The following is a 24,698-nucleotide window of genomic DNA, read 5'->3' on the forward strand; positions in this document are numbered from 1 at the left end:
AGAATGTCCTTCGGTTGGGAGCCATTCCGAAGAATAATACACGACGTACTATCACCCATTTTTTACCTTACCCGATAAGGAAACCAGCACCACAGAGACAACGAGTGCAGAGCTGGCAAGGAAAGAAACGGAAGCATTCCGGAGAGCTCCCAAAACAGCAAAGACGCCAGAAAAGTTGACAGACCTCTTTTTCAACCATTCCAGGTTAGTGCTAACGAATGAAGAAACCAGTTTACTCAACAAAGAACTAACGTTCATTCCCTCACAGGGAAGTCATTTAAATGATACTCTCATAGAACTGAGAATGTTTGTAAGATCCGTAGCTTTGAAACTACACTTTGCTAACAAACCTGAAGTTGAATTTAATGCTAGTAATTCTGTTAACTTTAAAAAGAAAAGTGTCTATACACCCACTTTACCATCACATGTAGAGTGCTTCTTAAAAGTCTGTGAACAGAACATTTATGAATATTTCTTTAATGGTTATAAGAAATGTAGTTATTTCAATTTGAGCCATAGAGAATATCACTCCTTGAGAATATTATGTAATGATACCACCCTCAATTTTAAACCAGCTGACAAAGGGGGTGGAATTGTAATATTTAATATGGAGGAATACAATCAACTTATGCTTAATATGCTGAGTGATACACAGACTTATTTAGAAATAACACAGGACACCCTTCACAAGATTTGTAGAGATATAGCTGACAATCTCTATGATATGTTAATGTGCCAACAGATTGGAAAAAATCTATATGACTATTTCTCTAGTGAACATCCCAGAATACCAATAATTAAAGGTCTACCCAAAATCCACAAAGGGATAGAACCTCCACCCATGAGACCCATAGTGGCAGGAGAGTTCTGGGCTACAGAAAATATTTCCATCTTTTTGGAAAAAACATTAAGACCTTTGGTTAACGACATTCCCACGATTCTAAAAGATACATATACATTGTTAAAATATATAGAATTACTGAAAGAACCTATATTTACAGATACACATTTATTGATTACACTAGATGTATGTAATTTATTTACTTGCATTCCAAATGACCATGGAATCCAGGCAATTAGGGAGTTGATTTCATCTAGAGGAAATTTTAGTAGGAACCAACAGATACTCATTTGTCAACTACTGGATATTGTTTTGTCCAACAATGTCTTTTTATATGGTGAAATCCTATACCATCAGAAATGGGGGGTTGCAATGGGAACTCCATGCGCCAACACGTATGCAAATCTTGTGGTCTTTCAGTGGGAACAAACATTTCTATTTAACCATCCATTATTTAGTAAAATTATACTATACAAAAGATTTGTTGATGACATACTTATTGTATGGAAAGGTACTCTAATAGAGTTTAAAATGTTCTTAGACTACCTCAATACTACAACCTCTTTCTTACATTTTACTATGGAAGCATCTAATGATACCATCAGCTTCCTAGATATAAATTTAAGTATTAAAGATGGATGCTTAGTCTCCAGTCTTTACAGAAAGACTTGCTGGAAAAATACTATCCTTGACTTCAACAGCATGCATGCACGGCATGTGTTTCCAGCAATTATAAAGAGTCAATTTGTAAGAATCAATAGACTGTGCAGTGAACAAGAAATAAAACATAATGAAATAGAAAAAATGGAAGAACTGTTTATTGAAAGAGGCTACAATAGAGAGTTGGTACAATTGGTTAAAGGAAAAGTTTTCCCATCAGCCCCCATAGAAGAACCAAACAAAAGGCCGAATAAAAACTATATTAAGACCTATAATCTAGAGATTGGACAACATAAAACTAGCATCAAGGATAAACAAATAACCAAGAATGGATTAACAGTAGTAAGATATATAATGACTTATACCAACGATAGTCAAGCTATCAAACGTATTATCCAAAACAACTGGAATATTTTGATTATAGATGAGATGACTATGAAGATAGTAGGCGCCTTCCCGAGATTCACATATAAAAATAGCAAAAATTTAAAACAGTTATTATGTGGAGATTTTAAGGTAGATATAAATCTAGAGAAGGAAGGAATAATGAGATTTGGAACGTACCCATGTGGAAGTTGTAACATGTGCTCTTATATAACTAGTGAACAAGATTTTTCACATCCAGTATTTAATTTTAAATTTGTTCCTAAATTTGAGGCAACGTGCACAACAGAAAATATTATCTACCTAGCAAACTGTGAAAAGTGTTCAGCTTTTTATGTGGGAATGACAAAGAGAAAATTAAAGAATAGAGTCTATGATCATACCTATGATATAAGGCGTCTAAATGAACAGAACGCCTTAGCAAAACATATTTTAGAATATAGAGAACATCATTTTAAATTTAGAGTTCTAGAAATAGTCAAATGTAATAAGAGAGAGAAGGAAAACCCAAATCTACTAGAATCCAGAGAGCTATACTGGATCTTTAAGTTGAGAGCACACCAACATCCAGGAATCAATCAATATGTATCTATAAAACCAGCACTCAGAAAAAGAAGATAGCCTTATATTCTCTAAGGCTAAGAGTGCATATACATACACATACAACAGCAGATTCATCTTTTACTATTTCTAGGTATTAGATCTTACAAACCATTCCTTATTTATTTACATTCCCACATGAAATTTGATATTCATGCACTATTGTAAAGCATCTGATGTTTATATTATATGCAAGGTACGATATTTAACAAAAAGACTCAAAATATTATATTGATGTATATATATATTTTATTTTGATATATATCAGCAGTGTATATTCAAGAACTACCTTATACATTATAAATTATCTTGCATACTCACTATTTTATTACATAGAATCAATTTTATACAAATATTAATCAAATTATGTGTTGAATATAGATTATTTTCATGCATTTGCAGCATTTCATATTATTACATTTGTTTTTAACAAATGCCATTTTAACAATATTAATTTATTATGTTAATTTATATCCATGTTTGCATTTTTAATTTTGTAATGATTTAACATATAGTATTAGACATATCTTTCATATGTTTGAAGCGCTACAAAAGTTAAATAGTTTCAGCATCACAACTCTCTATTGTTATAATTTAACTATATGACTTGCAGTGCAAAGCTATGCAGTTCTTGTAACTATCAGTTTAAAAGGCTAAGTGATCAGTTAATTAGTTTATTGAATAACTGATGTTAATTAACTGATGGATATAGAGTATTTAAATGTGTGGTAAACTCATAAGAATCAGGATCTGAAGAAGCATACATAGTGTATGTGAAAGCGCTTATCCAGTTCGTTTGTTTTTTGTGAATAAAAGCTACGTTTTGAAGAAATTTTGGCTGCTGCTGCTTTAGTTTGGAATCTTTGGTATCGTTGGATTAGACTGTTTCCGTGTTTGCCTACCAGTTTATATACCTCTTCATCTTTCTTTTTTTTCCACTGAAACAAACTCCTATTTTGATAATGTACTTTATTCAGCACAATATTCCAACAAACTAACACCTCAAGCATTATATTACTTTGTCTTCCATAGATAATAATACCAAGTGCCCACCCAGCAAACCAGTATTGCTCTTGAGTAAAGCTCCTTTACTACATATTGCCTCTTGCTCATTTTCCTAGAGCTCAGCAAAGCTTGGACTCCTAGCCAGCATTCTTGAAGTGTTTTGCTTGTATTCAGTGCCATCAAGGGAGATGTGTGTACCCTTTATTGCTAAATCATACTTATTTAAGTTATTTTGAGTGATCACTTCTATTTCCTGCTTTTGTTTCTGCATTTCTCTGTATTTTTGGAAAAAAAATGTTCTTCCTCTCACTGTTACTGTTGTAAGAGTGTCTTCAAATCCCATTCAGAAACAGATTTCCAGATAGCTGTTTAATTGGTTTGTGGTAGCACTGTACCTGTGGGTCTCTTCTACTGCAGTTTTATGCTAGGATTCACAGATCCATAGATTTGTTACTGGGCTAATGACCCAGGGGGCCTTTCTAAGCCTAGCCAGGTTTCCTCAAAAGAATAATCAAATAGGACATTGACAGCCAGGCATTTATAAGCTAACTCTGTGCATAACAGACATGGGTGCCAGGCCCATTAGAAATTTCCTATTTAAGTTGTGCTTAAATTGGATAATAGATGAACTGAGTTTTACATGGATGGAAAGCCTGTTCCATAAGAAAGGCAGTCTCTGAGACACATATCTGTCTATCCAGCATGTTCCATTTAAGTCACAGACAATATTCAGGTCCCAGGACCTTTTATTTTTGATTCTGTTTGACGTATGGTTATGCTGGAGATTCATAAGTGTGGGGTTTGTGGATGCCTTGTAAGACAAGCATAGATCACCCCTTATCAATCGTCTGGAGCCTGAGTAGAGGGAAAGAGCTTTAAGGTGCCCTATGTAAGGCAGGTTTGTTATACTTTGTATTGTTTTTGTAAGGAACCTCTGAGGTTGCTGTAGTTGCTACATATGCCTGGTCTGGTACATACTGAAGGGAACGTTGTACTCTATGATTAGACTGAAGAGGGCAAATACAGTGGGATAATGACCTCTTTGGACCTAGATGCCATGCACTTACTTATAAGTTGCATAACATAAAAGGATTTCCTCACCACTAAGGTTGCATTGTGATTGAAAGTATGGCTACTGTCTACATGCTTACTCAAATCACTGACCATTAGGTAAACTCTTAGGGGCATATTATCATCATGGTAATTAGCTGGGATGGTTGACTTCCTGAAGGGTACAATTATGCATTTCTTAGCACTGAGTTTAAGACCATGGCTTTGGCACCATTTATTAGTCAGAAATAGCCCTTCTTAAAGAATGCTAGTGTCTGCCAGGAGTCCATGATAACCTCCAGCTTGCAATCATCTGCAAACCTAGTGAGTCACAAACCTTCAGGATTTATTTCCACTTTAGAGAAACAGATGCCAAAAAATGAGTGGGCCCATTACCAAGCCCTCGGGGAAATAAAGGACCCCTTTTCTTTTCAGTAGGTGCCATGGGATCATTTACATCTACCTGAGTTACCACCTACTCAAGCAGATGGAACCAAGGCTTAACATCTCATCCAAAGGACGAAGCACTCAGGAGTGCAACACCCCCCTTATGTTGCACTGCAGGGTCAGAAATTTTAGCTGGTGTGGGAATAAAATCATTTATTCCAAAGGCATGTGTGCTACCTGTTGTGCTACTGACACAGTGGATAACTGGCTTTATTCCTCTTGAGACAGGATGTGTTTGCCTGGTCTATCTGGGATGGCAAATACACAAAAGGACTTGTAGTGTAGTCATTTTATTTTCCAGAGGGATCATTAGTTAGTTTCCTGAGCTGCTATAATTTTTCCACATTTCTATGGGTTAGCAGTGCCCTGTACAGCAGAAAACACCTGGAAAGCAAATTTTCCTTGGAGGAATTTCCATAAAATTGTACCCCTTAAGGCACTAATATAGAGCAGTACTTTGCTTGCCAGCAAGCTTAGGGCAGCTAGTTGGGCATCGAGTGGCAATACCTAGAGATATAGTAGACTTGACTATTGTGTAAACATTAAAGTTAATTGAATTTATTACTGTTTAACATAATCTGCACCAACAAAGCACTCTTAATACCCTTCTAACCTCAATACACCACCACCTTGTAGCTCACCAGTTAAAGTACTGGACAGTATGGATATGCAACTTGCTAACTCCTCTGTAGCTAGCTTGGTGGATATGGGCATCTTGAGACAATGTAGCAATTGTCCCATGGTTACTGACAACCACTTAATCTTTAAATAAGCAGACACAGTATCTGAGAGGTCTACTTACACAATGACACTGGAGGCTAAACACTCACAAAGAAGCACACATCATAGGTTCATAGTTCATAAGTTCATACTAGGCTATCTGCCCTAGGGCATTTATAAGCCTAGCCAGAGTGTGTTTGGCTTTCGCCACCCATTTTAAATTAATTTTGCTATGCCCTTTTTCGAGGTTAGTATACTGTGCCTCTGTCTAACAGTGACACAGAAGTGATACCCGGGGTAAACCTACGATCTCCCATCCACTCATCAAGATTCCTCTTGAAGAGAGTCAATGAGTGACTCTGCCTAACCTGGACTGGGATTTTATTCCAGAGTGAAGGGAGCCTCTGGGTTACGAATCTGTCCCTCCAGCATGTCCTATTTATTTCAGTGCTGAGGTTCAAGTCTCTCGAGTGCGTAGCTCGATGGGATTTCGATTTTCTGAGGATTTTTTGGATTTTTTTGATTTTCAGGTTGTCAAAACCATACACACAGCATCACCTCAAACAGCACACAACACTAACTTATTTTGAGCCACTTAAAACAATCTTTCTAAACAACAAAGATATCCTAGACTACATTTTGTCAAAGCTATGCCTCAGAAAGCCAAAAGGCTGTAAGAAAAAACACCACATAACCCCACACACACCTGTCACTCTCAGTGGAGCCTCAAACACTAAGCACTTAAGACAAGCAAACACACTACCCAGGATTCTCAACATAGGGTACTCCATTAGATCATATACTGATGTTCCTCTAACCAGGCTGAACAAGAAGAGAAGATAACCATTAGATGCTTATCTGGAGACAGGATCTGCCAAATCATTATGCACTCAAGTCATTATGCACATGTGCCAGTATGATTCGATCACAGTCCATGTAGGTATAAATGACCTGAAATGTACCTTCCTGGACTATATGAAGAGAGACATTATGGAATTTTCAAACTGCGTGTCTCGGGCTGCTATTGCCAAGGATAATGCCACAATAGGAGAAAAAGTGTTTGATTTCAAAAACTGTCTGTCTGTCTATCATTCTAAGAGGATCAAATATTTGTCAGCTTGGGAGAACATGGTTAAAAGATCCTGTTGCTTTGGCAAGTATGGTCTGCAACTTTTCCCTTTACAGACATGCATACAAATATTTCAAGCATAGGCATTAATGCCCTTTTAGTCTGCCAATATACCAAAACAGTTGTTCCTATAATAAGTGTCCAGGGTGTTCTTAAAAACATATCTAAACTAGTGCTTGCTTTAATGTAATTCAGTAGTCTATACCATGCATCAGCTGCTCTCTCAGAGAACCAATTAATACACTTCTCATTCCTATAGAGTCTTCCGCATAGGATGTCTGATGATTCCCTACTACTTTTTGATAACCCCAAACATTCTCAGAGGTAGTTGTCTCTAAATGCCCTATATACCTGAATACGGTCTCCTTTTAAATATCTATATGAGACAATATACAAGGTCAGATATTTTAGTCATTCATAATAACAAATTTGTATACCCATGTATATCCTTGGTATATTTCTGCTGTACTCTTTCCAGTTTACTCATGCTTGTTTTATTTTAAGGTTTCCATATTGTTATTTCATACTCAAGTTTGGGTCTAATGTAAATAACAATTACTTCATTGTTTCTGATTTCCTAGATTTTATAAATATTTTCATACAACTTATAGTTCTATAACTATCATTAACCAATTGGTTGATATGATTAGAAAAACTCAAAGCTGGATCTACTCATACACTCAGGACCTTAAAGTAATCTACAGTTTTAATCACTGTGTGCTATATTAATTATTCACCTTTCAGTCTATGTCTTCCAAATCTCATATGCATAGGATGTGATGTATTTATAAGCATATTATTTTCCTGGAAAAGTAGTCAATTTAGTCAAGTTCCTTTGCAGACATGCCCTATCTGTAATGCATGTAATCAGTTTACTCATTTTCATGTCATCTGCATACAGATTGTAGAACACCTCAGATGAAAAAGATAGATCTGAAAAATACAATCTGAACAAGTATGGAACTAGGACAGAGCACTGGTGGACACCCTGACTGCAACCAAGAACTCATCTGTCAATTGCAGTATGATACTTGCTATGTCCTGTTTGTAAGCCATGCAGCTATTTCTCCTGTCAAGACTACATCAGTATATAGTTCTTATTTATTGATAAAGTGTTTTGTGTATGACATTTTCAAATGATTAATTAAAATCTATATAAATTACACCACAACACAATGTTTTATTTATAACTGTTATATTATTATAGAACATCATATTACATGTGATACTAGATCTTTTTTCAACATATGCATTGAGTCCCAACATTTCCACTACTGAAATTAACTTATCCAACATTACCTTCTCCATTATTTTTCTACAACATGAATGTAGATGTAAGGGTCTGTAAGACTCTTGGTTTGTCCTGTTCTTCTTTCCCTTAAAGACATGTTTAATAAGTTCATGTCTCCAAGCTTGAAGAATCTCCCTATAATTATACAACCCAGGCAAAAATCCTAGCTTGTGTTTGTCAAATATTGCAAAATATCTGCTACAAAAATTCTATTCCTTGATCGTGACAAGTGCCGACCATCTTATCTGAACATGTGTGCACAAAATTAGGTGCAGATGCTCTACATATTTCCATTATAGAAAAATGGGATAATTCTTCATGTAGGTATTAACACAAAAAAATATTTTCATTCACAGTGACACGACTCTCCTTTCTATATGTGATTTGTGAAAAATGCATCCTAACACCTGTACAAGCTATGCTAGCTAATATAGCTGTAGATTTCCTACTAATAGTCAGAGAGTCCTTGATGATGAGAAAATTTGTACTGATATGAATAAAAACAAATCCATACTTCCTTATATAGGTTCATATAAGGATACTAGGCTAATAGCCCTAGAGTCTTTACAAGCCTAGCCATGTAAAAAGCCCATGACCCTAACTGATCATAGATGGTAATCATTAGCAGAGTCATTATATAATCACCACCAACTGCCGCTGTCCATGATGGCCATAGGTGTCACTCCCAGGGTGAATTTATGGCCAACCATCCAAATGTCAAGGTTGTGCTTGAATAGAGTCATTGAGAAGCTTTGCTTTGGGGGTGTGGCTAATATGTCCACTGTGTAGCAGCATTTTTTATCACCTCTGTCTTTCAGACCTTTTTTTGACAGGATTTTAATACTATAACTATCCTAATTTTGGATTTTTTGTCTTCAACAATGTTTTATACTACATATTATGATAATATATAAACATTTTTTTATAAATATTAAATTTTCCTGTCAAATACTATTAAGGAATCTTCATCATCAGAACAACATGAGCTTCAACAAATTTTCTCATCAAGAATCAACTTTTAAAAAAGAACTTCAATCCTTAATAACTAACTTAAAATAACTTTCAACTGAACTAGATAAAATGGATATGAAATTAGACAACTTTAAGGAGAAATGTACTCAACAAATGGATCTTATACATGATGACCTTACTCAACAGAAAAAGCAGATATCTGGAATATAAACAGCATTGAATGACATAAACAGCAGAACTCAAGAAAATGAACGTAACATTAAATTTCTATTAAAACAGAACACTCTTCTTCAATCAAAACTGGATGATCTTGAAAACAGATCACGAAGAAGCAACATAAGAATATTTGGCTTACCAGACAACATAGAAGGATCTGATATGGTGAAATTCCTCTTGTCTTGGATACCTGAAATTTTGGAACTCCCAGAAGCTTTTTCATTTGGTATCAAAAGAGCACATAGATCCTTGGGAACATCTAAAAATAACAGAAGTAATTTCACTAAGACTGTCATTGTAAAATTTTTCTCATCTCATGACAAGGAAATGGTATTAAAGACAGCCTGGTCAAAATCACCTATTAAAATAAAAGGAAAAGTTATTCATTTTGATAATGATTATTCCCCTGCTGTGATTTCAAAAAGGGAAATCTTTCTGCCTCTAATTAAAGAGCTTAAGAAAAATCAAATAAAAACCCACTTTCTATTCTCTGCAAGACTAAAAATATTCCATCAAAATGACTGCAAAATATTTGAAGACTTGGATTCTGCCATCACTTTCATTTAGAACAAAAAAATACTAGAAAAACTTGAAGACATGGGATGGGCAAATACTAGACTTAAAAGAAATGCAAAAAGTAATACATGGAAAACTTTTGATCCTAAAAAGAAGCTGAAAAAATGATTAACAACAACAAACCATTCAACAAGTAATAGCCAAATATTCTACTCTAGAAAAACCGTTACTGATTCTTCAATTTTCCAGTTAATATGACCCTATAAGTCGAGGAAAAGAAACTGGATTCCCAGGTGAGCGTATTAATATCTTGCTTAATTTGTTTTTATTTTATTACTGTTAGTGATATATCGGTTGTGGTTGCAGTACATTATAGTAATATACTTTGACTTTTAAATATGGAGTAAAGCTTATTCTGGTTATGCTTCTTGTTGGACATTCTGTTGTTCGTGTAATATAATATAACACTTGATATGATTTGACAAGTGATATAGTTTCCTGCTGATTACTTGGTGAACAGGAAGATTACGGCAGTGTTGTGCTTTAATTGTCTCTTTGATTGATTTTATAGCAGCTCACTTGGAAATACTAAATGTTTCATTATGGCTGCCTTGGATTGTTGGGAATTAATGGTTGTAGATGTTCAGTAACTGAAATGTATGAAGGAATTTGTTTATATAATTGTTTACAGTTCTTGTTTAATTGATTACAGATGTTCTGTGAACTTCATGGCAAACTCTATACTGGGAACATGGAAAACTTTTGATCCTAAAAAGAAGCTGAAAAAATGATTAACAACAACAAACCATTCAACAAGTAATAGCCAAATATTCTACTCTAGAAAAACCGTTACTGATTCTTCAATTTTCCAGTTAATATGACCCTAATATGATAGAGTTACCAGCCTTGTAGAATGGGATGTTTCATGATTATTCACTTTTGTGCTTGGATCACAAATCAGTATGGCTCTAACTAAACAGATTGGGCTTTGAGCAAAGAGGTGATGCTTGGGCTTTGTTTTTTTTTTTTTTTGGAGCCTCTGTCACTATCGTGTGGTTGGTTTCTCTTTTCTAGATTTCCCTGTGCGCTTATGTGGTTGGGCCATGAGATGGGCACTCCATTGTTTGCGATTGAAACGGGTGAGCTTTGATGTGTGTTTGCAAAGGTTTGAAAGGTTTAAAGATTTTAAATATGGGAAATCTGTTTTGTTGAAGTGCTTTGCTTGCTTGGAATGAGCTGTTGGTTGTTTGTGTTGTTGGTGATGTTTTGGTGGGACTATTTGAGGTGTGGGAGCTGATGGTTATATGTGAACCTTTCATATGTGCTTCATACCGGCTTCACTTTCCATTTTTTTTTTTAAACCATCGCAAGTGAAGCTTTAAGACACGGGTGGACTCTTGTGCTAGAGACGTTGACTACAAAGCAAAAGTTGTTTAAATCTCACCTAAACATTCCCACTAGAACTTGCAATACAGTTTTTCCTAAAAATCAGCTTGAGAACTTGACCATCATATATCTCCATTATTTGTGCATGAGCAGAAACCATGACACTTCAACTGAGTATTCAGAATTCACATCACTTTAGAATGTTGAAACGCTAATTTTAACTGATGGTTCAATCTGGTAAAGAAATCTAGATCATAATTCCTGTGTAATGTACAAATTAATTATTTATGAAACAGATAAAGCAATTTTGGTATGTATAATATATTTATACTATAAAAAATATTATTTTAGGGTTTCTTGTGGAACTCTTTCATAGACTGTTTTTTGTATATATTAATTCTTTCTCTTCATGAAGTGCATTCCTGTTCTAATTAGTTTCATGGAAATAGTAAAGGCTGGTTAAGTCATTATATCTTCAGACTATAAACAAGTTTATCTCTTTGCTATTCATTTTGCTTTCAACTAAAAACAGTCAAATCTCTAAAGTTTTTTTATGTAAATTTTGTCTCTCTTGATTGATAGACATTAACTTTTGGGATAATTCGTGACAACAGTAAATGCTGAAGTTTGTTTAACATTCTTTTTCTTAATATTTGAAAATATGACTGAATACCTACAATGAATTATGAATGTGCTTATTTGTTGAAGAAGGAGTCATTTATCTACCATCTTTGCATTCGAATTTTTGAAGCAACAGGTCAAAGTCACAATGAATGATGGTGCTACAGCTGGAATTTCAAGGATGCTGGAGACTATATGATTAAAGATACATAAGTTAGCTTATGGTATGTAATTACTTCTATGTTAAGGATTATTTCAGATTGAATGCTTTGCATTTTACTTCAATTAATTGTTATTATTGCATACTTAATGCTTAGAATATATTTGACAATTACACATATTATTAATAATATCTTTTCTTTTATACTTGCTAAAAGTTTAGTTTCCAATAATAAGAATTGAAAAGTAGTGTAATGCTATATACTTTAGAAATTGATCTATTCATAAGGAAATAGAAATAGAATAAGTATGATGCAATGAATGATAAAAGTTACATATATTTCTAGAACATTAGAATGCTTAGTTATTTTTAATTAAGATGTAATTATTTTGTGATTAATGAACTATTATTTAAATTCAAAAGACTTTCTTTCATTGGTAATTAGAGTATTTCAAATATAATAAGGATGTTAGTAGTTATTCTTTGTTCATTCTTATGAAACAGAGAAAGGAAAATATAAATTTCTTATTTGAAGATTAACATCATTTGTGTTTAGCCAGAAGCTGATTTGATGTTGCTACAAGTTTGAAGGTCAATTTAGGTGATAGTATGTCACCTGAATTAGGAGTTAGTTTACTCCAGAAAGGTCTGGGTTGTATATATTGTTTAGTTATAACAAACATTTTTTAATTGTTTTGTTAATGTCCACCATTAATTTGAAAATAAAGTGCATCCAAAACTATCTGAATAGCAATTTGTTTTCTATCCAACTAGGAAATATCATACAGTATTCCTTTTAGATATTATAATTATATAACTAGATGATTCCTTACACATTCCCGCTAGAACTTGCAATACAGTTTTTCCTAAAAATCAGCTTGAGAACTTGACCATCATATATCTCCATTATTTGTGCATGAGCAGAAACCATGACACTTCAACTGGGTATTCAGAATTCACATCACTTTAGAATGTTGAAACATTAATTTTAACTGATGGTTCAATCTGGTAAAGAAATCTAGATCATAATTCCTGTGTAATGTACAAATTAATTATTTATGAAACAGATAAAGCAATTTTGGTATGTATAATATATTTATACTATAAAAAATATTATTTTAGGGTTTCTTGTGGAACTCTTTCATAGACTGTTTTTTGTATATATTAATTCTTTCTCTTCATGAAGTGCATTCCTGTTCTAATTAGTTTCATGGAAATAGTAAAGGCTGGTTAAGTCATTATATCTTCAGACTATAAACAAGTTTATCTCTTTGCTATTCATTTTGCTTTCAACTAAAAACAGTCAAATCTCTAAAGTTTTTTTATGTAAATTTTGTCTCTCTTAATTGATAGACATTAACTTTTGGGATAATTCGTGACAACAGTAAATGCTGAAGTTTGTTTAACATTCTTTTTCTTAATATTTGAAAATATGACTGAATACCTACAATGAATTATGAATGTGCTTATTTGTTGAAGAAGGAGTCATTTATCTACCATCTTTGCATTCGAATTTTTGAAGCAACAGGTCAAAGTCACAATGAATGATGGTGCTACAGGTGGAATTTCAAGGATGCTGGAGACTATATGATTAAAGATACATAAGTTAGCTTATGGTATGTAATTACTTCTATGTTAAGGATTATTTCAGATTGAATGCTTTGCATTTTACTTCAATTAATTGTTATTATTGCATACTTAATGCTTAGAATATATTTGACAATTACACATATTATTAATAATATCTTTTCTTTTATACTTGCTAAAAGTTTAGCTTCCAATAATAAGAATTGAAAAGTAGTGTAATGCTATATACTTTAGAAATTGATCTATTCATAAGGAAATAGAAATAGAATAAGTATGATGCAATGAATGATAAAAGTTACATATATTTCTAGAACATTAGAATGCTTAGTTATTTTTAATTAAGATGTAATTATTTTGTGATTAATGAACTATTATTTAAATTCAAAAGACTTTCTTTCATTGGTAATTAGAGTATTTCAAATATAATAAGGATGTTAGTAGTTATTCTTTGTTCATTCTTATGAAACAGAGAAAGGAAAATATAAATTTCTTATTTGAAGATTAACATCATTTGTGTTTAGCCAGAAGCTGATTTGATGTTGCTACAAGTTTGAAGGTCAATTTAGGTGATAGTATGTCACCTGAATTAGGAGTTAGTTTACTCCAGAAAGGTCTGGGTTGTATATATTGTTTAGTTATAACAAACATTTTTTAATTGTTTTGTTAATGTCCACCATTAATTTGAAAATAAAGTGCATCCAAAACTATCTGAATAGCAATTTGTTTTCTATCCAACTGGGAAATATCATACAGTATTCCTTTTAGATATTATAATTATATAACTAGATGATTCCTTACACATTCCTGCTAGAACTTGCAATACAGTTTTTCCGAAAAATCAGCTTGAGAACTTGACCATCATATATCTCCATTATTTGTGCATGAGCAGAAACCATGACACTTCAACTGGGTATTCAGAATTCACATCACTTTAGAATGTTGAAACATTAATTTTAACTGATGGTTCAATCTGGTAAAGAAATCTAGATCATAATTCCTGTGTAATGTACAAATTAATTATTTATGAAACAGATAAAGCAATTTTGGTATGTATAATATATTTATACTATAAAAAATATTATTTTAGGGTTTCTTGTGGAACTCTTTCATAGACTGTTTTTTGTATATATTAATTCTTTCTCTTCATGAAGTGCATTCCTGTTCTAATTAGTTTCATGGAAATAGTAAAGGCTGGTTAAGTCATTATATCTTCAGACTATAAACAAGTTTATCTCTTTGCTATTCATTTTGCTTTCAACTAAAAACAGTCAAATCTCTAAAGTTTTTTTATGTAAATTTTGTCTCTCTTAATTGATAGACATTAACTTTTGGGATAATTCGTGACAACAGTAAATGCTGAAGTTTGTTTAACATTCTTTTTCTTAATATTTCAAAATATGACTGAATACCTACAATGAATTATGAATGTGCTTATTTGTTGAAGAAGGAGTCATTTATCTACCATCTTTGCATTCGAATTTTTGAAGCAACAGGTCAAAGTCACAATGAATGATGGTGCTACAGCTGGAATTTCAAGGATGCTGGAGACTATATGATTAAAGATACATAAGTTAGCTTATGGTATGTAATTACTTCTATGTTAAGGATTATTTCAGATTGAATGCTTTGCATTTTACTTCAATTAATTGTTATTATTGCATACTTAATGCTTAGAATATATTTGACAATTACACATATTATTAATAATATCTTTTCTTTTATACTTGCTAAAAGTTTAGCTTCCAATAATAAGAATTGAAAAGTAGTGTAATGCTATATACTTTAGAAATTGATCTATTCATAAGGAAATAGAAATAGAATAAGTATGATGCAATGAATGATAAAAGTTACATATATTTCTAGAACATTAGAATGCTTAGTTATTTTAATTAAGATGTAATTATTTTGTGATTAATGAACTATTATTTAAATTCAAAAGACTTTCTTTCATTGGTAATTAGAGTATTTCAAATATAATAAGGATGTTAGTAGTTATTCTTTGTTCATTCTTATGAAACAGAGAAAGGAAAATATACATTTCTTATTTGAAGATTAACATCATTTGTGTTTAGCCAGAAGCTGATTTGATGTTGCTACAAGTTTGAAGGTCAATTTAGGTGATAGTATGTCACCTGAATTAGGAGTTAGTTTACTCCAGAAAGGTCTGCGTTGTATATATTGTTTAGTTATAACAAACATTTTTTAATTGTTTTGTTAATGTCCACCATTAATTTGAAAATAAAGTGCATCCAAAACTATCTGAATAGCAATTTGTTTTCTATCCAACTGGGAAATATCATACAGTATTCCTTTTAGATATTATAATTATATAACTAGATGATTCCTTACACATTTAACTTACTTATAAGATGACAGTAATAAAAGGTATTTCAATCAACATCAATGGCTTGAATAATCCTAGTAAGAGAGGTAACTTATTTAAATATCTTAAGCTTCATAAATCGCAACTAATTTTTCTACAAGAAACCCACTTAAATTCTGAAGACATAGCCAAACTTAATAATAAAGCTTACTCTGTTTTGATAAGCTCTGAACACTCTCAAAAAAAGAGGAATAGCTATCATATGGAATAATACATTACCCATGCATAAAATAATTGATGTTTACAAGGATAATGAAGGGATGTTTTGTGCTATAATTATAGAGTTAAATAAAAAAGTGTACACTTTAGTCAGTATATACTGGATTCCAGGTATAGGAACTAATGTAGTTAGACAACATCTAGACCAGATTGTTCATTTAGCAAGAGGAAACATAATTCTAGCAGAAGACTTTAATTGCATTCTAGATTCTAATGACAATACTAATAAAGGTAAAAGGAAAATTTCAGCTTCGGCCACAAAGTTAAAAGACTTTATTGACTTATTCCTACTAAAAGACATTGAAAATTTTGCCGAGCCAAATTTGTTGTTTTACACTTTTTATTTTCATAGGCATAATTCTCATTCTAGAATAGATAGATTTTTTATCTCTAAAGATTTAACAGATTCCCTAATCAACACAAAGGTAATAACATGTCCTCTTTCTGACCATAATTCTACAACTTTTGAATTACTCATTAATAATACTTATTGTACTCAAATCAAAAGAATACCTGCTTACATTATAAAACTAGAAGAATTTAAACAGTTTATATCATAAGAAACTCAAAACTTTATAGAGCTAAACAGTACTAATAATATATCTGAAATATATATTTGGGATGCTTTAAAAGCATATTTATATGGAAGAATTATTAGTTGGTATCAAAATAAAAGGAAATTATGGGACAACGAACTTTGTGATATACAACTTAAGTTAGATAATTTAAAGCTTAACCATAAAAATTATAAATACATGACTGATAAACAAAAATAAATAAATTCTTTAAATAGCAAATATCTGGAAATATTAAATCATAAAATGAAAATTATTTCAGAAAACTTTAAGCTAATAAACTTCTCAACAAACCCTAAATCTTTAAAACTGTTAGCAAATAAAATGAAAAGATTAAATAAAATTAACCATATTAATGAAATATACCCCCCCCCCCCAAAAAAAAGATGGTCTCAATTTTACAAAACATTGTATCTGAATTTAGGGAGTTCTTTAATAACATTAATTTAAATTCCAATACAATTGGTCCAAAGGAAGATATTAAAGCCTTTATTAATAAATATACTAACGAAAAATTATCTATAGATCAAAAAATAATATAGGCAAACCTATATCTTTTAAAGACATTCAGACCCAAATTAATAAATTAAAACAAAATAAAGCCCCAGGGAATGATGGCATTATACCAGAAATATATAAAATATTACATAATAAAGCATTAAAATTACTACATGGAGCTTTTAATTCTTCTCAAAATTTTAATAAAATCCCTCCCTCATGGAAATATACTTTTTTTTCTCCCATACTAAAATCTAATAAAGACCCAACCAAATGTTCCTCATATAGACCCATTTCTTTACTTAATGTAGATTATAAAATATTCATGTCCATATTTTCAGACAGGTTAAAATATTTTTTACCAAATTTGTTAGATGAAGATCAGACAGGATTTATAATAAATAAGAATTCTTATGATAACATAAAAAGAACATTAATTTTGATTGAATCGGTTAACCATTTAAATAAGAACCTGACACTGCTTAGTTTAGATATTAACTGTGCGTTTGATTCAATTAATTGGAACTACTTATTTATTCTTTGAGAAGAACTGAATTTCTCTCATAAATTTTTAAATCTCATATCACAGTTATATATCAAAAGCTAGTTATGAAAATAAAATTGCCAAAGATTCCAAAGACAACCACAAGGCATTCTATAGTTATGTCATGAATCTAAATGGCAATGCTCAGATCTGCTCTGAGTTTCAACAGAATGGCATTAAATATATTGAGCCCAAGGATATTGCCAATATCCTGGCAGATCGATTTAGTGCCAACTTCACCCCCCTCTCACCCCCTAAAGGGCCCATCTCAATACCAAAAGATTGCCAAATTCTGGTAATCATGGCCACACATGTAGAAACCACACTCTAAAAAGCTAAGAATACAGCATCCATGGGGCCATATGACATCCCAGGCTGTGTACTACATGAACTACAAAATGAACTGGCACGTCACCTAAGTGTCATGTTTAATCATAGCCTCACCTCAGGCTTCATGCCCATTGAGTGGTGCACAGCTACAATTATCCCACTCCACAAGGGGGGATCCACCTTGGATCCCGGGAACTACCATCCCATCAGTCTGACAAGCCTGATCTGAAAGGGCATGGAACGCATTATCATGGAACTTATAAACAAAGACATTGGCAACCTTCAAACACTGGACCCCACCCTGTTTGGGTTTGTGAAGGGCCGATCTTGTCTCCTGAACCTGATTGACTTCTTTGAATCAGTCTCCAGAGCTGTGGACAAGGGTAAGGTGGTCTACACAGCCTATCTGGACCTCGCAAAGGCCTTTGATACCATCCCCCACTCTGGAATCATAGATAAACTTACTAAGCTGGGCATAAATCCCTATGTCACTCGATGGATTGCCAACTGGCTTACTGACAGAACCCAGACTGTAAAAGTAGCTGACTCCAAATCCAGCTCCAGACAAGTAACAAGTGGAGTACCTCAGGGTTCAGTCTTGGGACCACTCTTGTTTGGCATCTACTTCTCTGAAGTACAGGCCAACACCAAGGGACTCTGGCTAACAAAGTTCGCAGATGACTGCAAACTGGGAGCCATTACTGAATCCCCAAATGGCGTGGATATTCTACAAAAGGGCCTTACAAAAACAGATGCCTGGTGCCAGAGCCATGGGCTCAAGCTTAATGCCAAGAAATGTATAGTTATCCCCTTTGGAAAAAACATGTACCCATGAATTACCACATAGGTGGCAGTACACAAAACATCGAAAGTGCGATGAGAGACTTAGGGACACAGGTGGACACTGGTCTCACATTTGATAACCACATCACCACAACAGTCAGGAAATCCTTCTATGTGGCACACCTCTTCACTAAGGGCTTTTCATCCAGAAAAAAGGAGGTCATTGTCCCACTGTACTCATCCCTCATTAGACCCATTATAGAGTGTAATGCCCCATTTGGTATGTACCTCACAAGAGATCTGCAACAGCTGGAAAGGCCACAGAAATACCTCACTAAGAAAATCACAGGCCTAAAGCAGATGCCATATGCTGACCGTCTAAAAAAACTTTAGCTATACTCTGTGGCATATCATCTACTCAGAGGTGATCTCTGCTTAACATACAAGGCCATGTCAAACCCTGAGCTGTTGGACATGCTCCACTTAAAGAAATCCCAATCCCTCAGAGCCACACGCTCCAGGGATCTAAACCTTGTCATCACAATGAACAAAACATGCTGGAGGGATAGGTTTCTGACCCAGAGACTCCCCATACTTTGGAATAGACTGCCCATACATGTCGAGCAGAGCGCCTCCTTGGCCCTCTTTATAAGGAACCTTGATGATTGGATGGGAGATAGAAAATTCACCCTGGGGATCATGTCAGTCGCCCTGCTAGACAGGTGTCTTCCAGAGAAGTAAATATTGTGGGAAGAAATATCCAGGGAATTGTTATGGCTAGGCTTGTATAGGTCCTAGGGCCGATAACCTAGTACCAGCCTATGAACCTATATAGGTAGCCAAGCATGCATTAAAATTGGCACTAGTATTTCTCAAAACATACCAATAATTAAGGGTACTAAACAAGGATGCCCTTTGTCCCCTTTATTATTTACATTAATTATGGAACCATGGGCAAATCTAATTAGATGGGATAATGATATAGCATGTTATAAACTAAATTCCAAATTATCCACCAAAATACAGATGTTTGCTGATGACATTCTCCATTCCCTTGCAGATGAAAGTTCATCTATTCAAGCTCTCTTCAAAAATATGAACCTCTTCCAAAAAAAATCAGGTCTATCTTTTAACAATAATAAGATACAAATTCTTTTAATTGGACCAAAACATATTAATTTACATAATGATTATAAAAAATACCTAGAACAATCTGATTAATTTCTGTATTTAGGTATTTTAATTGCCAAAAATATTAAAGATATCATACAAATTAATTATAATAAAAGTCTTACAACAATGGAAAATTTGATAAAACGCTGGAACAAAATATCTTTTTCCATGGATGAAAAACTCACTATTATTAAAATGATTTTACTCCCTAAAACACTTTATACTATTCAATCCATTCCTTTACCTCCTCTAAATTCGATAATAAAGAAAAATTAACATAATGTTTCATAAATTCTTATGGTTTCCAAATAAACCCAGAACTGCATTAACTTACCATATCAAAAATTGGAACAATGGAGGCATAGCTATGTCAAATTTAGAATTTTATTTAATCTCTTCAATGATTAAGGTAATATCTCTTCTAATTGATGTTAAATATCAAGCTAAATGGAAAAAATTAATTAAAACATTAATGTTGGATACATTAAAAAATAGTATTACTCAAAAATTGTCATTTATAAATAACCCTCTATCTGGATTTTGAAAGATCTGTTCTCTGTTTTCCCTTCTTACAAATTTGCAAATAATTATTTAACAATTCGACTAAAATCTTTTAGAAACTTTATACTTAAATATAATGTATATAAAGATTGGTTATTCCTACTTTTCCCCATAGCTCATACACAAGGCATTATTTTTACTACAGATTCTATGAACATGATATTTTTTCAACAGAAAAACTTAATTTTTTGGTATCAAATGATGAAAAACAACTACTTGAAATCTATTAATACACTTAATGATGAATTTAAATTGCTTTATTGGTTAGAACTACAAGAATGAAGGAAATTTATACTAAATAATATTGAATAAATGTCCTGTACAACAAAGAAAGTAATTCCTAATTTAATGCAATATATGATTTTATCAATTCAGAATATCTCTCCAATTACTAATAAATTATCACATATATATAAGGCTATAAAATCTGACTTAGATGTTTTCCTTGATAGTTATTGGAACTTTTTTTATACCATTAACAACCAACTTCATACAGATAAAGATAAAACAAATATATTAAAATCATCAAGTTTAACTACATCTTCACTCAAATGGAAATTATTTGCTTGGAAATATATGAATAGATCTTTTATTACTCCTCTTATAATGAGTAAGATTTACAGAAAAGATGTAATTTGTTGGCTATGTAATAAACAACTAAATGCTGATTGGTCTCATATGTTCTTTGATTGTACTGAATTAAAACAATTTCGGGAAGATATAATGACATTTATGCAGGCAATATTCACAGATAATTTCACTTTATCTAAATATTTGATATTATTTAACACACCAGTTGCAGCCTGTATAAAGGTATCTAACTGTCCCTTAATTTGGTCTATACTAGCTATAGCTAGAAAGATAATTACAAGGAACTGGAAATCAAAATCCTCTCCAACTTTACAAGAATTTAAAAATCTTCTTAATGAAGTTTGTTGTTTGGAAAAACAGACCATCAGATTTAGATGTTCTAGTAATACTTCAGTATATAACAGTTGGAACAAAGTTTATGACTTGCTACAAAAATAGTTTAATATTATAGTAAATATATGTATAAATTATTTTAATTGTCATTTTGTGATGCATGGTGAACAACTTTGTATATAGTTATAATTTGTTTATTATTTGTATGATCAATTTGTTTTACATAATTTAAAATGGTTCATTCTTTAAAAAAAGTTCATTACATATTTAACAGTATTTCTAATAAAAAAAATGTTTAAAAAATGAATGTTAACTTGAAATGTGCAACATAACACTTTTATGGCTAATTAAAAAAAAGAAAAGAAACAGAGAAGCTTTGCTTTATGTGAAGTGAGAGCTTATTCCAGAGGAGCGGCAATCTCTAGGAGATATAGAGAGAAGACAAATCCATTCCACTTTATAAAGATGCAGTAGTAATCACAGCAGGATAAGCACTTTCATCCCAGTATTATCAGGAACTTCATCAGATACACAAATTCACCAATTACTTCCCTTAAATATACTATAAATCATGACATAATTTCCTTTTAATTTAAGAGTCATAAAAAACATTTACCCCTTATATGCTTAAATAAATACTAATATCAATCACACCCTACATAAAAATAACTCACATAATCAACATTCAGTAAAATTAAAAAGACATAAAAATGACATATATAGTTATTGCAAGCCTTAATATTTACATGGTATATGTATATATGTATTTACTCATGGAGGTTCATCTTTTAAGAGCTTTTAGTTTAAGTCCACTACTGATGGACAGGCTGTCATTTAAGCCTGGCGAAAATGAAGAGCTTAAACATAATTGCCATAAAAGTTCTGCTTTTTCCAATAAATATGGCCAAGCTCCACCCCATTTTCAATGTCACTTGCACTTCTACATTAACAAATTTAAATGCATGTCCAGGAAAGCGGGTAATGTGTTTAGCTAGGGCATTAAATTCACAAGCATCCTTAATACTCCTAAGGTGTTCTCTAATCCTTTTCCTCAGTTTACGTTCACTTTTCCCTGCATAGAAACATGAACAATTACAACATAATGCACAATAGATGACTCATTCCATAGAACAGCAATATCTACCTGTTATCTTAATGTTCACATCATTAATTTTAAGTTCTTTTACTTCAAGAATGTAGGGGAAAAATGTACATGTCCCACATTTATACATGTGTCCATTAGTGCATTGGGTCCCCTCATGTTCAAATAAGTTTTTCAAATTGAAGCCCTTCCTAAATGTACATATTGGTCTTTCACCTACAGGCACTCTAAGATTTTTATCTCCAGTTAGAAAGTTTCAATTTTTAACTAAAATATTCTTAATAAAGTATGCGTCATTTGAAAACACAGTGGAAAAACTGGACTGGTAGTTAATTGATGCATTCCCAGACGGTGCCCCATTATTGTGATTTATATCCCTTCTCCTTATTAATGTAGGAGGCAGAGTACCATCATATTCACATTCCACTAGTTTACCAGAATTATTAGTGTTTCTATGTAGGGAAAACCAAATGTAAACTGAAGAACAGGATTGTAGAACACCTTAGGAGTATTAGGGATGCTTAGTAATTTAATGGCCTAGCTAAACACATTACACGCTTTCCTGGACATGCATTTAAATTCATTATTTTAGAAGTGCAATAGACATTGAAAAGGGTTGAAGCCATACCTCCCAACCTGGAAACATCAAAAATCTGGACAAGGGCCATGAAAATTAGGTACAAATCTGTTCGCTGATTACCATCTAATTTGCATAGATAATTATGTAACCCCACCCACTCCGATGGAATTGTGGGATGCCAACTTTCGAACACAAAGTGACAAACAGACAACAAAAATATGGCACCTGAGTCTCCCTGCAGCCATTCCAATGTCCCATTACCTGGCTATTTCACCCCATTTACCATAAACACTAATGTGTGCATACTGCTTTACTTCTACAATGATTATTTGGATTTTATTTTTACATTTTGCAGCACATCAATGCACAAACACTAACAGACATCTGATAAACAAAGCAATACTGTCTCACAATGAAAATAGACTTGGCATTAAGTCTCACAATGAAAATAGACTTGGCATTAAAACTTCTCTGCCCTTGAAACTCACATTCCTTGAAACAGCATTGAAACCTGAACTACATCCAAAGAAAATGCATCTGGCTAGTGGTGGATAAAGATTACCTTTGGGCTGTTTTCAAATCATTGGCCCCTTGTACACAAAACAGGAAAAATACATGTGTTTTTTTCTTTGATACACCTTCCTGACATTATTAAGTTATATTCCTTGTATAATACAGCACACTTGTTAGACAGAGCACATTTTAAATTTATTGTTTGAATGAACATTTTTCCAGTAGGCTGTACTGTAGGCAATGAAAGAAAATGCATGAACCAATAATTACAAAACTGCCCAGTTCAGAACATTTCCATCATAAGAAAGTCTACTTCCACACCCAAACTATAAACAGAATGACAGTAGTGTAAGCCATAGGCATCTTGCACAGCTTCTCGCACTTATTTTCAATTTCAAGGATTTTTTTTGGGAGGGGGGGGCAAAAGGTCAAAAACCAAGAACACATTTTAAATATTGCATCTATAATTTTGGAAAGTTGCTAGAATAAAATGATGCGTTACCACCATGCATGTTACTGGCAAGTTTTGAACCCAGAACACTATACACTACAGTCAGTGCAACATACCACTATGCTAAATCAGCAGTTTAAACAATAGGAAGACTGAAACTTAATGGCTATCATTTAATGAATTCAGTTCTCACTTCTCACCATAGCTCTCAACCTCTTAGCACAAAAAACCTGGACAAACAACAAAGCTAATAATGGGGAATACAAATTTTGTTGTCATCATAGCTCTCAACTCTTAGCACAAAAAAAATCTGGGCAAAGCTGAGAAATGGTGGTGGCTGGGGACTTTAGGCTCTTTTTACCCTGTACCAAAGGTACAGGGTTTGAGCCTAAATACCTCTAGCTACCAGGTATATTACATTGTACAGGGTTTGAGCCTAAATACCTCTAGCCTCCAGGTGTATTACATTGGGGGCAT

This window comes from Protopterus annectens, chromosome 7.part0 (assembly GCF_019279795.1).
Source record: "Protopterus annectens isolate FY-2018-M chromosome 7.part0, PAN1.0, whole genome shotgun sequence".
Classification (NCBI taxonomy): domain Eukaryota; kingdom Metazoa; phylum Chordata; order Ceratodontiformes; family Protopteridae; genus Protopterus; species Protopterus annectens.